Source organism: Suricata suricatta, chromosome 1, assembly GCF_006229205.1.
Source record: "Suricata suricatta isolate VVHF042 chromosome 1, meerkat_22Aug2017_6uvM2_HiC, whole genome shotgun sequence".
NCBI lineage: Eukaryota > Metazoa > Chordata > Mammalia > Carnivora > Herpestidae > Suricata > Suricata suricatta.
Window position 1 is genome coordinate 118,019,711 of NC_043700.1, and position 13,920 is coordinate 118,033,630.

The window sequence follows — 13,920 nt, forward strand, 5'->3', positions numbered from 1 at the left end:
TGTGAGTAATAAACTTCTCTATTTCAATGTCTTTCAGAATCTGATGTTGGACCCTGGCTTACCACCTGGCACCTTGTGCTTCACTTAACAAATGTTAATTTAAAAGAGTCATAATATGAGCCTGCATAAAATCTAGATTACTAAAAGTAACCTTTCCAGGGTACCTGGGTGGCTCAGTCAGTTAAGTAACTGCCTTCGGCTCAAGTCATGATCTCATGGTTCATGAGTTCAAGCCTCGTGTCAGTCTCTGTGCTGACGGCTAGCTCAGAGCCTGAAGCCTGATTCAGATTCTGTGTCTCCCTCTCTCTCTGACCCTCCCCTGCTCACTCTCTGTCTGTCTCTCTCTGTCAAAAATAAATAAACATTAAAAAATTTTTATAACTGTGCTATACTTATTGTTAGGAGACAATTTTTGAAAGGTCTTTTATGGTTCTCTACATTTTGTGAGTAAAGCACTGATTACTCTGTTTTGGACTCTTTTCAAGAATGTTGGTATAGCCAGAAACCTTGGAAGAAATAATGTTTCTCCCAGGAACAGAGGCCAAGTGTGCTTACAACCATGGATGAAAGACATAGTGCTTCCCTTCCAAAGAAAAGGCAGGCTTTCTTACGCCCGTGATTCATAATCTCATGGCTTTTTCTCCGTAACACAATCTACTGTCCATGTGGTGTCACCTGGCCCTCTTCTTGTCATTCTGTGGAACCTGAGACTTGGGATACTGGGGAAACATGCTGATGGTCCTGTTTCTTACTATGCATGTGTAATGAAGTTTTTTTGTTTTTTTTCTGATCTAGGAGTTTTGTGTGCTATGGCAGCATTCATGAAACTATGACAAGCAAACTGGTTAGCATCAAGTAGCATAAAATTACAGACTTTTCAGAATTCTTGATATTCATACAATGGATTAAGTAATATAATCTACTTTAGCTATATGCATTGATGTAAATGAATCACAAAAGCACTTTATTGAGCCAGAAAACATAAGTTGTATAAAAGTATTATCTCTTGCATAGAAAATAGAATAGGGACTCTATCATTTAGATGAGGTATACATACCTATGGGATCAACCTATTTAAAATTAAAAAAAACTGAAAAATCAGAATAGTAGTGACTTCTATTGCAGATGGCTGGGAAGAAGTTGTGGTAAGAGTAGATGCAGTGTGTGACGGGCACATGGGTGCCTCACAGGTGTTGATAACCTTCTATCCCTTCTGTTGGGCCATAGCTCTATGGGTATTTATTTTATTTGCTTCTTAAAACTCTACATATATATTTTTACATTGTTTGATATTTTTGATGTAGTTCACACTTAAAAAATGTAAAAATCACAGAATGGAAAGAAATAGGGTAAGGAGGAAGGACAGTGATGGGGCAAGATGGCAGCAAAGTTCTCCCTGGTAAGGTGACATTAAGCGTGTCTTAAGGAATTTGAGGAAAAATCTCAGTGGCTGTCTGGGGGAAGGTATTCTGGGGGAAGGTATTCTAGGCAAAGGAAGAAGAGCCGAAATTGTCCTGAGTTGAGACATCTTCAGTGCATTCACAGAACACCAAGTAGGTCAGCATGGCTGGAGTAGTGTGATCAAGAAGGGGACTTGTAGAAAATGAGTTCAGAGGGATGGTGGGTGGGACCCGATATTACAGGACCTGAAGGATCATTAAACTTTATAGGATAGAAGAGTCGCATGATAACACTGTATTTTAAAACAATCTCTTTGGATGTTGTGTGGAGAATAGACCGGAGGCGAGCACAGAAGGGGGGAGATCATTTCAGAGATTACTGCAGTATTTCTCAGGCAAGAGAAAATGGCAGTTTGAACTAAGGGAGTTGAGGAGATGTAAGAAGATGTCATAGTCAGGATTCATTCCAAAAGTAGAGCTAAGGGGGTTTCCTGATGATTTTGATTTGAGAAGTTAATGAAAGAGAATAATCAAAGATGCAAATCCAGAGGGAATGCACAGTCTGATTCGTTTGAAAGTTAGCACAGTTAGAAAAAGTATTTCTGGCCTCTTCGTGACAATCACAACAGTGAATTTGCTTTAGCTTTACTTTCAAAACTATTTGAAATTGTTGGTTATTTTTAATATCTCTTCCTCAGTCCATCATTTTTATTTTTATGGTGTAGTCTATTTGTTTTATTTTTGTTGTTGTTCTTCCCTTTAAAGCAAATTCTTATGAATAGAATTTTATCATTAAATGTGATTGCTTAGTTGGAACAACTTATAGAATTTAACCAAAATTTATTAAGAAATAAAAGTAATAAAATTAATTTTGAAAATTATATGAGCTTAATGAAAAATTACATGCATTTTTGATGTATCTTCAGAAATTAATGGATTAATATTCATCTTCCAAAGTAACTGATATGAATTCAGCATGACAATCTAAACTTCCTACATTTAGGCTCCCAAGTCAGCTAGAGTGGAGTGAACTAGCTGGATGACAAGAGGCCTTCTCTACTTCCTTACTGTACCCACTTTTCCTCAGACATTTTGTTCATCTGTTTCATCTTTCTCTTCTGTTGTTCCTTATTTCGTTTTCCATACTTTAGCAATCCTCAAATGTCAGAGAGGTTCAGAAATGCCAGAATTCTGCCCAGATACAGTAAAGTACAGACACAAGCTATGAACCTGGGACCAAAAAGATTGGAAATATATTTGACACAGGGACCTACAGTAGAAATATGGATCAACAAATACTCAAGCGGGGGCACCTGGGTGGCTCAGTCAGTTAAGCGTCTGACTTCGGCTCAGGTCATGATTTCACACTTTGTGGGTTCGAGCCCCACGTCGGGCTCTGTGCTGACAGCTAGCTCAGAGCCTAGAGCCTGTTTTGGGTTCTGCATCTTCCTCCCTCTCTGATCCTCCCCTGCTCGCATTGCCTCTCTCTGTCTCTCAAAAATAAATAAAAAAATGAAAAAAAATACTCAAACGATAATAGATTAGCTAACAGAGGTCAGGAAATGTAAGTGAGACAGAAAACAGGTAAATAAACAAAACAAGGCCTAGGCAGAGGTCATACCCGAATTGCTTCACCTTCTGTTTGTCACCCAACACAAGATCAGCACTCAAACAAAAATCCTTAGAACTCTTTTTGACTTACAACAATGCTGTAAATTTCTGTAAAAGTTTGAAGAAGTAGTGACAGTTACATTGTGAAAACTCTAGCAATTGGCTTAGGGCTGTTAGAGACCACAAACAGATCTAAAAATCCATTGTATGAGTTATTCACAGTTGCTTCTGACATTTACTAAGTTGTGCCTTGAACCTTGACATTGTGTCTATCTTGGGGACATTAGTTGTCATAGATGTCCTCAGAGTGCTTTTAGTCCATGAAAGAAACTGTGCACATATCTTATCAGGAAAAGAATTATTTATCAAAAACCTAAGAATGTTACATTGAAAATGTTTCTTGCTTTGCCTTGGCGTATGAGAATTTAGAGCCAAATTTTGTTGCTAAATGAGAGGTACTAATGGTATCAATTTTAGTGCGTTTGTTTTATCTTGCCTTTATTATAAAATGTGGTATTCTTCAATTATTTGTTTTCTAGTTTTCATTATATGCACTTTTGTGCTTTAATTTATTCAAATTCTTTCTAGAGTTAAGTTGAAAATAAATTAGTCAATCATTGTTGAAAATATTTCAGGTCTATTTTATAATTCTACCAGGAAGATAGAATTACCTATTCCTCTCTTTCTTTTATCACATAAGCACTGAGGGTTTTTTGGGTTTTTTTTTTTTTGCCTTCAAAGTCATGGAATATTTATTGCTATATATAACCAAGAACAATATGTAATTCCCAACAATGAGTCTAACTTATAAAATTTCCCGTCTTAAATAACCAAAAGGTACAGTGATAGAGCCAACTCCAGTACTCATTGTTCTCTCCAAACCCTCTTCTTTCTGCCCCATTTCAACTGATCTCACATTAATCTCATTCTCTGAATGCTTTTCCAGATTGAATTTCCGGGGGAGGGGGGAAAGCCTTAGATGACTTTATTTAGTATCATCTCCTTCCACAGCATCTCCACTAATAAAAATCTCTCCAGCACCAGCTATGATACAGAGTCATCATCGTTCTTCAACATTTATCAGAAGCCTTTGCTATTTAACACAGCCTGGGTTAAAATAACAATGATAAAGGAAACACATGAAAAATTAAGAAGAAAAGAGATATATTTAACTTTCTTATAGTTGATTGAAGTTCGTTTGGGTGACACTCAAAGAATAGCATATTGGATTCTGAAAGAGGCAAAGGGAATTAGAACTAACTTATTTCATGCTTCACCAGCACTCTAAGTAAAAGAGGAGAGGGAGAGAGGGAATGAGGGGGAAACACGTACTTATGCAAGCTCAGATCAAATAATGCGCTGCTGGACATACTGTACATTTCTGGAGGTCTAATGCGGTTAAAAAATTCAAGAGACTCTACCTTCTGGAAATCAAAGCATTACTGACATGATCTAATCAAGGGTTGCTGATTATTCTTTCGCACAAAGAGAGATTTTCAGGAAATTTAGAGGTTGGTATTGGAAGAGGAGAAAAAAATCTGCAGAATTTGGGGGAGGGCTGAGAGATGTAGATAGAGAAATCTGTTATCATCAAATAAATTTTTTAAAATCTTCAACCAGATTGATGGAGTAATGATATTAATAATGATATACATACCTTGGCCTCACGTAATTAGCTTTAAAGATAGAGCTTTGATTTAATGGCATTAGTCATTTCCTTTCTCCTGAAGTTGCGGGAATTAGCTACAAATTCAGTTTTTTTTAAAATGAAGAGTAAAAGTGGTCATTTTTCTGAATATAGCATTTTATACTGTCCATTAAAGATATAAGATTGACTATAAAGAAATGCTACTGGCACAGGCAGTGAAAAAACATAGAAAACTCCTATCAACAGATTTCTATTATTTTAAACCCTTTCATGAAGATTTTGCATGTTGACAAAGCAGTAATTATTGAAGGTATGGGTACAAGGTGAAGTGCACATGGAGTGGGACCAGTTAGAAAGAAGTTCAGGTGCGTACATTCTCAGACATTGAATCGGTGCCTATCAGGCAGGTCACGGTGCTACATGCCCAGGTTTTCAAAGCACAGCTGCCTCTCATTTGGACACATACTGTCATGGACGCCTCTTTCTCCTGGGTGGCTTTGTCTCTTGCAATATAACATTAATTCTATTCTTAACCGTACTAAATAGGGTTTATGTAAAATCAGAAATACAAAAGGGATTTTCTGTTTTCTTTTACATAAACAAAATGCCCACTGGCTTCATTTTTTTTTTTTTACTTTAATTCATCTATTGAATTTTTAAGGTATGGCACAATATAAGAGCTAAATGATTGCAAGAAGATCTACAAACATTCTAACTGCATTTTAGCTGGGATAATCATTAAATCCTAACCTTCCCATTCTTTCCTTTGTTCTTCTACATCAACAGAGTCAATGGAATTCCAGATCTTAAAAGCAGGACTCTAGAGTCAGCTGGCTTGTGTTTAAATTCCAGCTCCAACACTTGCTAGCTGAGCAAAATTAGGTAAACTCTGCCTCAGTTTCTTCTTCTATAAAAATGAGGACAAAAAGTGTACCATAATATAGTACCTCCATACTTATAGGTATCTTGTAAAGTTTGTGAAATACATGGAACTATTCCTGGTTAATAATCTGCACTATGTAAATGGTTAGTATTATTGCCTTCTGCCAAGATTCATATATGTTTGGAGTGAAAAAAATTATACAATACATAGTATCCATATTTAAAAACAAAAATTACTGTGGTCATCTCTGAATTGAAGGAAACACCAGTGAATATAGTTGGCAGAAAAAAACTTTTACTTATTTGGGAAAACCTCAATAGTATATTGAGTAAATCAGTCTTTATGTAAGCAAGTGAATAAATTAGAAACTATAGAAACATCAAAAGACAGCATGTATAAATAAATATAAGCTGCTACTTTCAATAAAATAGTATGCTACTCATTTAATTAAATATGAAGTTAAAGCTTTAAATGACTTGTACATATAGTATAATTTTTTATAAATAATAGGGTTACATATCCTGATGAAAGTATTAGTTCATCTATTACTTATTTTACTGTATATGGTCATAATGATATGGCACTATACTATCCATTTTAGGTGTTTTTTTACATGTAATGTGCAAAAATTTATAGCCATCATTTTGTTTTCAATATATTAAGAAATTTCAATCATGACTGTAGAAATGGTTCATTAAATTGAGTTGAATATTTTGCAGAATTCGGTATCTGAGAATATCAGTTATGTATTTATTGAGAGAATATTCCAATTTTCTCCTAATGTGTAATGAATCTCCTAAACTTATTGGTATCACACAAAACTGGGTTCTGTGGGTCAGGAGGTCAGAAGAGCTCAGTGGCTTGGCTCATCTCTGATCCACAAAGTTTGGGACCTTAGCTGTAGACCAAGACACCAGGGAGTGTCTCCAGTAACTGGGAACCAGTATCATCTGGAGGCTTCTTTACTCACATGTCTGATCCTTATGCTGGGATAACATGAGACTGGCTCATCTAAGACTATTGATGCTAATACCTACACCTATTCATGGGAATTGAGGTCTCTCAAAGCATGCCAAGCCGATTCTGAGAGGGAGCACCCCAAGAGGGAGTATGTGGAAAGGCAGGGTTCCAACAGGGTAGCTTGAGCTACGAGGTACCCTGACCTGGGCTTGGAAAGCATGCGGCATCATTTTCTTCACATTCTACTGATAATAAGCAAATTAGAAAGGCCATATCAGAAGCAAGACAAAGGTGATTTACATCTACCACTTGATGGGGTTCTGCCAAATTCACATGGCAGAATAGCCTGTATAATTGTTGACATTCATGCAGCCATCTTTGGACAAATAGAACCTGCTACAGGGATCCAGTGATACATAGAATTACTAGATTCTGAATACAGAAATTTAAAAGAAGCACACAAAAATAACAAGCATGATAAACATAAACTAATTCACTATCTACAAGTATAAAACATTTTCAAAAGGCCTCTCTGAAGATCTCAAAGTTACACAGCTTAAGTTTTATTCATGACATCAATTATAAGCAAATAATGTTCTAAAACAGAAGCATATCTCAAAATATTTTAAATATAGTAAAGGTTGCAAAACTATGAATTAAGCTATATTTTATAAACCATGTTGATACATAATATATATTACCATATATCATGGTTATTATTTCCAAATCACTTTTGTTTAAATGGATGTGATGGTATCAATACTCTCTCAAAACTGAAATTATGTTGGGAGGGCAGTAGATTTATAAACAGATAAATATAATACAGAATAAGAAATTCTTTAATTAGATATGCTACCCAAGTTTTTTGGAAAAAAGGAAAAAATTAAAATTAGCTGACCACTCGGACAAAAACTCACATACTAATGGCTATAAAAGGCTATGATAGCTCAATGATTTTCATTAGCCAAAGTCAGTTATATATAGAATGTGCATTTATAGGGGGCATGTGCTTATGCTTCAGTGTTGCAGAATACTTCAGTATAACAGAAACAATGGATGATATTGGAGAAGAACAGTAAAGATTATTTTTTTCAGAAAGAAAGAAAAAATCAACTTTGATATTGAAATTGTAATAAAAAACTAAATTATTAAGAAAACAGTTTTTGAGTGTCTACTTCCTAGTTGCTGAGGGTATAAAGATGAATGATGTCTGCTCCTAATACAGCAGAAATTAAGTGAAGGGATTTGCTATGTTTATCAGAGATTAGAAACAAAATTTAAATAAGCCTTGAGCCCAACATCTTCGTCCTTTTTTTCCTCAAAAGAAAAAAGAGAAGAATGCATTTTAATTCATCTCTATAGCTAAAAACCAAAATTATGATTCCTGAAACATAAATCATTTTCTTTTTTTAAGTTCTTTTTCCAAATTTCTTTCCATGTACATACATTCCTATGATATTAATTTTTCAAACATGCATGCTCTGGAAACCAACATTTGAGCAGGGATGTCTACAATCTCAGTGAAATGTTGATGTCTCCACTATTGATCCATTTTTTAAAATGATATGTCTTAATTGTTATTTTCCCATCCTTTGGCATAGTAAAAATGTGTATTCAAGAAAGACTCTTGATTTATAAAAAACCCAACTTACTGCTAATTTGTGTTAATTCTTCCTAATGGAGGCCCTCTAAGAGCAATGGCACATTTTTCTTAATTGTTTTTATGTAATCCATTTGTCATCATTAATCTGCTCTGGATATATTTCACAAGATTTTCTCTTAAAAGTAGCAAATGGCTCTTGGTGTCTAATATGGGTGTTAATGATTGACTGATAAAATGTAATCCTGGGAAGGACTTTCCCAGTGCTGTCTCATTAACCAGATGACCTCTAGACATTGTCAGCACAACCCAGCCAAGGTGATTGATCACCAGAGAATAGAGGTTAGTAACTCTCCTCCAGGTATTAATGTATAGCATCTTCACTTACCCCCATCTCAGGCTTTTCCAGTAAAAGATTGATTTATTATGCAGCTTCAATGGGGATTTGTCAAACTCTTAATCAAGGAATCCTATATTGCCACAAGTAAATCAATGACACTTTCTGGTAAAATGACTTTTATGGCACGTGAAAACATTACTCTGTGCAGGTACTATTAGGTAACAGCAAAGTATATTCTGATATCTGTGAAGCAAAGATGGGTCAAGAAGGAAAAACAACACACCCATTCTTTGAGAAATGCTGTTGTAAAGTGAAATGCTTTCTGTTATTTCCAGGAATGAATCAACACAACTCAAAGCTCTGGGACTCTATAAAAGGAAACACAGAACGCAGAGGTGAAATGGCTAAGGAAGAAATGTACTTAAAAGACTGAGTGTTTGAGGAATGTATGAGGAAAATGATGTGAAAAGAAATCTCAAAGCCTGACTGTTTTTGATTACCTGTCCTGTTTAAATGTCCCCAGGGATGGAGTAACCAGCAGGTGTTTTGTTCATTTCATGACATTTGATGTGTTTGGTATTCAATACTCCATGGTCTATTTTAAGACCATGACTAAAATTCTCATTATTTGTGAAACCATATCTAAATGGTTTTAAAATTAAAGGAATGTAAATAGTGCGAACTAAAGACACCAAAGTCTCATTACCAAACAAAACAAATAAACAAACCAACAAACCAAAAATTCTTCTGTCAGTGCTTTATGTCTGGGAATATATTCCTCATGTCTAAAAGTAAGTTTTTCTAAAAATAAATAAGCTGTATTTTCTGTCATAGGTTGAACTGTATCCTGCATAAGAATATATATTTTAGTCTTAATCCTAAATCAAAATGTGACCTTATGTAGTCTTTGCAGGTTTAATCAGGTTAAGATGAGGTAATTAGGGTGAGCCCTAATCTAACACAACTGATGTCCTTATAAAAAAAAAAAGAAATTTAGACACATACACACAGAAGGAAGATAATGTGCAGACGGCCATGTGATGACAGGTAGAGACTAGACGGATGCAGATAAAAGCCAAGGAACACCAGGAATTGTCAGCCACCACCCCTGAAGCCAAGAAAAGACAAGGAAGGATTCTATCCAGAGTGTCAGAGAGAGTCCTGTGAACATCTTGATTTTAGACTTCCAGCCCCCAGAATCATAAGACACCAAATTTCTATTGCTTTTAAGCGACCTATGGGTGGTACTTTGTTGTGGCTGCCCTAGCAAACCAACACCGTCTCTATGACTTGTGCACAGGGAGCCATTGCCCAGTGAGGGGAGAGTGCCACTGAATAGACACATGCACTTAAGGGCTCACAAGGTCAGAGAAATGAGAGACTTAGTGACCTGAGCCTAGGCATCTCATGCCATGGACAGAGCTGTCTGTGTGTGGGAGCCAAATGGATGGGACGAAGACCATAACTTTTTTTGTAAGAAGAGAGTAGCCCCACCTCGATGACAAGGGGCATTTTATGAGGAGGGGTAGAGGTGTCTCTTCTTCTTTAAATGTGATACAATTCTAAACACAGCATTAAAATCCAGTGACATCTGAATTATTTTTGAAAGACAAAACCAAATTTGATATGATTGCTAAAAGAAAGCATTTCTTATATTCAATCACACAGGGAATAATAAGGGCTTCTTCACAAAGCCAGCAATCAAGTTTTTGAGAAACCTGTGAGATTTGTAAGTCACCAGGGACCACACCAACCCTCCTGTGTTTAATATTGTGATCTTACCAATAATCCATTTGTTTAAAGAAATCAAGCATGACAAGAAAACAAAGGGAAAGCTCCAGTGATACTGGAAACTGGTATCCTCACTGCCAAGTCTGTCATTATTCTATATTGAAGACCCAGGCTTCAAGGGCAAAACATTACATCTCAAGTAGAAAGTACCATTTTCACTGCAAGAAACATTTCATTGTAACAGTCCTTTAAAGAAGTCTCACTCTCTTAGAGGAATAATTTGTCTTTGAGGAACTGCAATGACTTTTGAGAATGACTTGGAAGGGTTTTTTTCTTTAAATGTCTTATAAATAGATAGAATGGTTATAGGATGAGGCCTGTTGTTGAAGCAGAATATATTAATTAAGATCTTCTACATAAGAATATAGGTTACATTCAGAGAGTGATCACCACTAGCATTTTATAGTTCCTAATGAGTCTATAACAACTGCTAAACTTTGTATTCTCAACATCACTTCATATCTACATAACCTTATACTTAAGAATTTACATTTTTTTTGAATCCAAATAGTTTGAACCATTGACTTGTATACAACTCTTTGAATATTTAAAACTCCATCAGAACTAGAAATCATAACAGATTTTATCATGATGTTAATTGAAAAATATATTAATATGAGATGTTTTGTTTAGAAACTACAGCCTACGGGGGGGGGGGGGGGAAGCAAATCATCATTTTATAATGACCTACTCCATGCTTATTAAGAGTTCACCTTTTTCTTATCACAACATGAACCTTTTTTAAATTGGTCATTTTAAAGAAATTCCTCCTTAAAGGGATTTTGGTAGATCTCTCTTAAATTGAGCCAATAATACCCTTAAATAATCCACCTCAATTACATCTACACAAAGCAAGAAAGCAGTAATATGAACTTAGACTTTTCATAAAGTGAAAAGCTTTTGGATGCATATGACAGAATGTACTAGAAGAAACTCCCTCTCAAACTTAGAGCCCCAAAATGACCTTATTGATTTGCCTTGGGACAATATTTTTCTAACACAGGGTTTCATTTCATTGAATGGATGTCCTTTGAAGTCAATTAAACTTGGGCATGGCGCTCCTAGGACTACACGTACTTTTATAGCTGAAGGCAACAACTATTTGACAGAGTGACATGGAAATCAGACTCGTAATGTGGAGTACTATTTTCAACCTTAAAGCATGTGGGAAATATAAAGTAAGGGTATTTATTTGATATTTAAAACTAAGCTGTTTCGGGACTTTGGAGAATAAATAGACAAATTAATTCAAGTTTTCTTAACATTTTTTCCCCCTCAGTGCAGGCTTATAGAACTTCACTCTCTTTGCTAACTGCCAGGTTCTCATCACTGCTTGGCCTTGCCCACAATAGTGAATACGACCCAACAGCACATAAAAGAAATGTCAGCAACAACAGATACTGGAAATACCTAAATGTGGGTTATCAGGGACCATTTACTAAAAGGAGAAACATTTTTTGGTTCAGTTGTTTGAGAAAAATCTTTGAGTGGTACTTGATTATTCCCATTTGACAATTTTCTAAGTCTGATGATGAGAATAGCCTTGGATTCAGAATAGCCTTGTTAAGGCAGGGCAGTATTTTGCGTATGCACTGATGTATGCAACTAATTCTAGGAAAGAGAAAATCTTTTTAAACATTCTTCCAGAGCCACAATATGTAATTCACAATTAAATAAAAAATAAAGGTTAAAAAGAGCAAACTTAGTTCATATGTATTAACTTCTCAATGGAAATTAGCTAAATAAAAATAAAAGGTAAAAGTTTGAAGACATTTTTTAATGTTTCCATTTCTCTACATTTCAGAGAGAGTGGAAAAATATTTTTATTTTCATTTATTTATGAAATAATGGTAGTGAGCTATTTCTGTAAACTGTGGGTACTATCTTCCCATCTCCCTCATGAAAAGAAAAATGCAGAAAACAAATTGCATATTTACTTTGACTAATGGTGTAACGTTGCTCATACTCTGTTGCTTTTCTCTTAGGAAATGTTATCTGACATGCTATACTAAAATAGGTTTAAAAGTAAGTTTTAAAAATAATTACTGAGAAATCAGATTTCTTCGGAATCTATTAGAGAATAATCCATTAACAAATTTACATATTTTTATGGGAATAGCTGGTTTTTCTTTTTGCTCATATTAAATAAGAAAATATATTCCTAAATTCTTAGGAAACTTCAAATGCATCAAAATTTAAATACAACATTTTATTTTAACTTTACAGTTACCTGTAGGAAATAGCTCAGGGGCACAAAGGTTTCTGCTAATTTGTGATCCCAGGTTTACTGTTATTGCCCTTATTTCACCCCCAACATTGAAAAAATGCAACCTATTCATATGCCAAAGACATTTCAGCATATTTTCTATATATTACAAGTGCGTTTATTTCCATATCTCAGTTGGAAGACAGTAATTAGAATGTTGGTTACTCAAGGTAAATACTTGAGAACATTCAGAAGTGATATCACAAAACACCTTTATTTAATGAAATAAGAGTTTCAATGTGAAACTCTTCCCCTGCTGAGCACCATTTTCCTGTAGCCTCCTGATGTCTACAAATGATCTCACCATTCTTTGCTTTGATTGGCTCATCCTACTTCTGACATTCCTATTGTTAATTTCAACAGTTTATCAAGCAATTCGAAGTGCTCACCCACTGTTCAAAGTTCTGCTATGGTTCAACATTGAATGACTTCTTTGTTTTCACTCTCTTTGGTTTTGCTGATTTCACAGCATGCAGTTCAAATTTCTCTTTAAATCACTCTCTTCTAGTGAGTATATTCTTAGGACCACAGCATCAACAAACTCTGGAACCCTGCTCAAAATGTAGGATTTCCAGCTACATTAGAAACCTACCAAATCAGAATCTGCATTTTCATGACTCTTGTGTAAATTCCCCGCTTTTGAAGTTTGAGAAGCACTGCTCTTATGCACTATGTTACCCTCCCTTTGTACCTCCAATTCTTTATTTCTACCTGACAAAAGTAGAAGTAAAATTGGATCTCCAAATCGTACATCAGAGAGGGAGGTAGAGAGGGCTGCTCTTCACTATGTTGTTTCATACATTCAGTTGTTGCCTTATTTTTCTGTCCTACCCTCCACCATATCTGTGCTCTCCCTATACAAATTCTCCCCACTGATCTTGCCAGGCAGGTCATCTACTGCTACAGGTCTCTCATTTTATGCATCTTGCAAGTCTACATTCTCCATCATTAGCAATCATGCCTTTATTAGCTAATAAGCACCCAAAAATTCATTGAATTTTCTCCCATAGTGATGATCCTTTCATTCTCTCTGGATTATTGTTGGTTTACATCACTTAATATTATATTTTTATAATATTAATTTTCTCAGGAAATACATGTACACCAGCTCTTACTTAGTATGCCAATGGGAATCAAAACGCCTTCCAGCCACTATTGAAATTACTCCAGTTTTGTTTTTGCCCATACTTCTCTATCTTCATCTTATTCAAATTCTCAACAATACTTTACACAGTTGTCTTCTTCCTTCTCCTGACTTTTCTCAGAGATTATGGGCCAGGTTTTGGCTTTTGTTTATCAAGAACGTATGGTACTCCTGCAGGATTTTTTACCTCGATAGCAGGGATTTGTTGTCTTTCTGCTTCAAAGAATTAAATGATGGACATAGAATAAAATGGGTGGCAGGCGAAAGTTTATTAGAG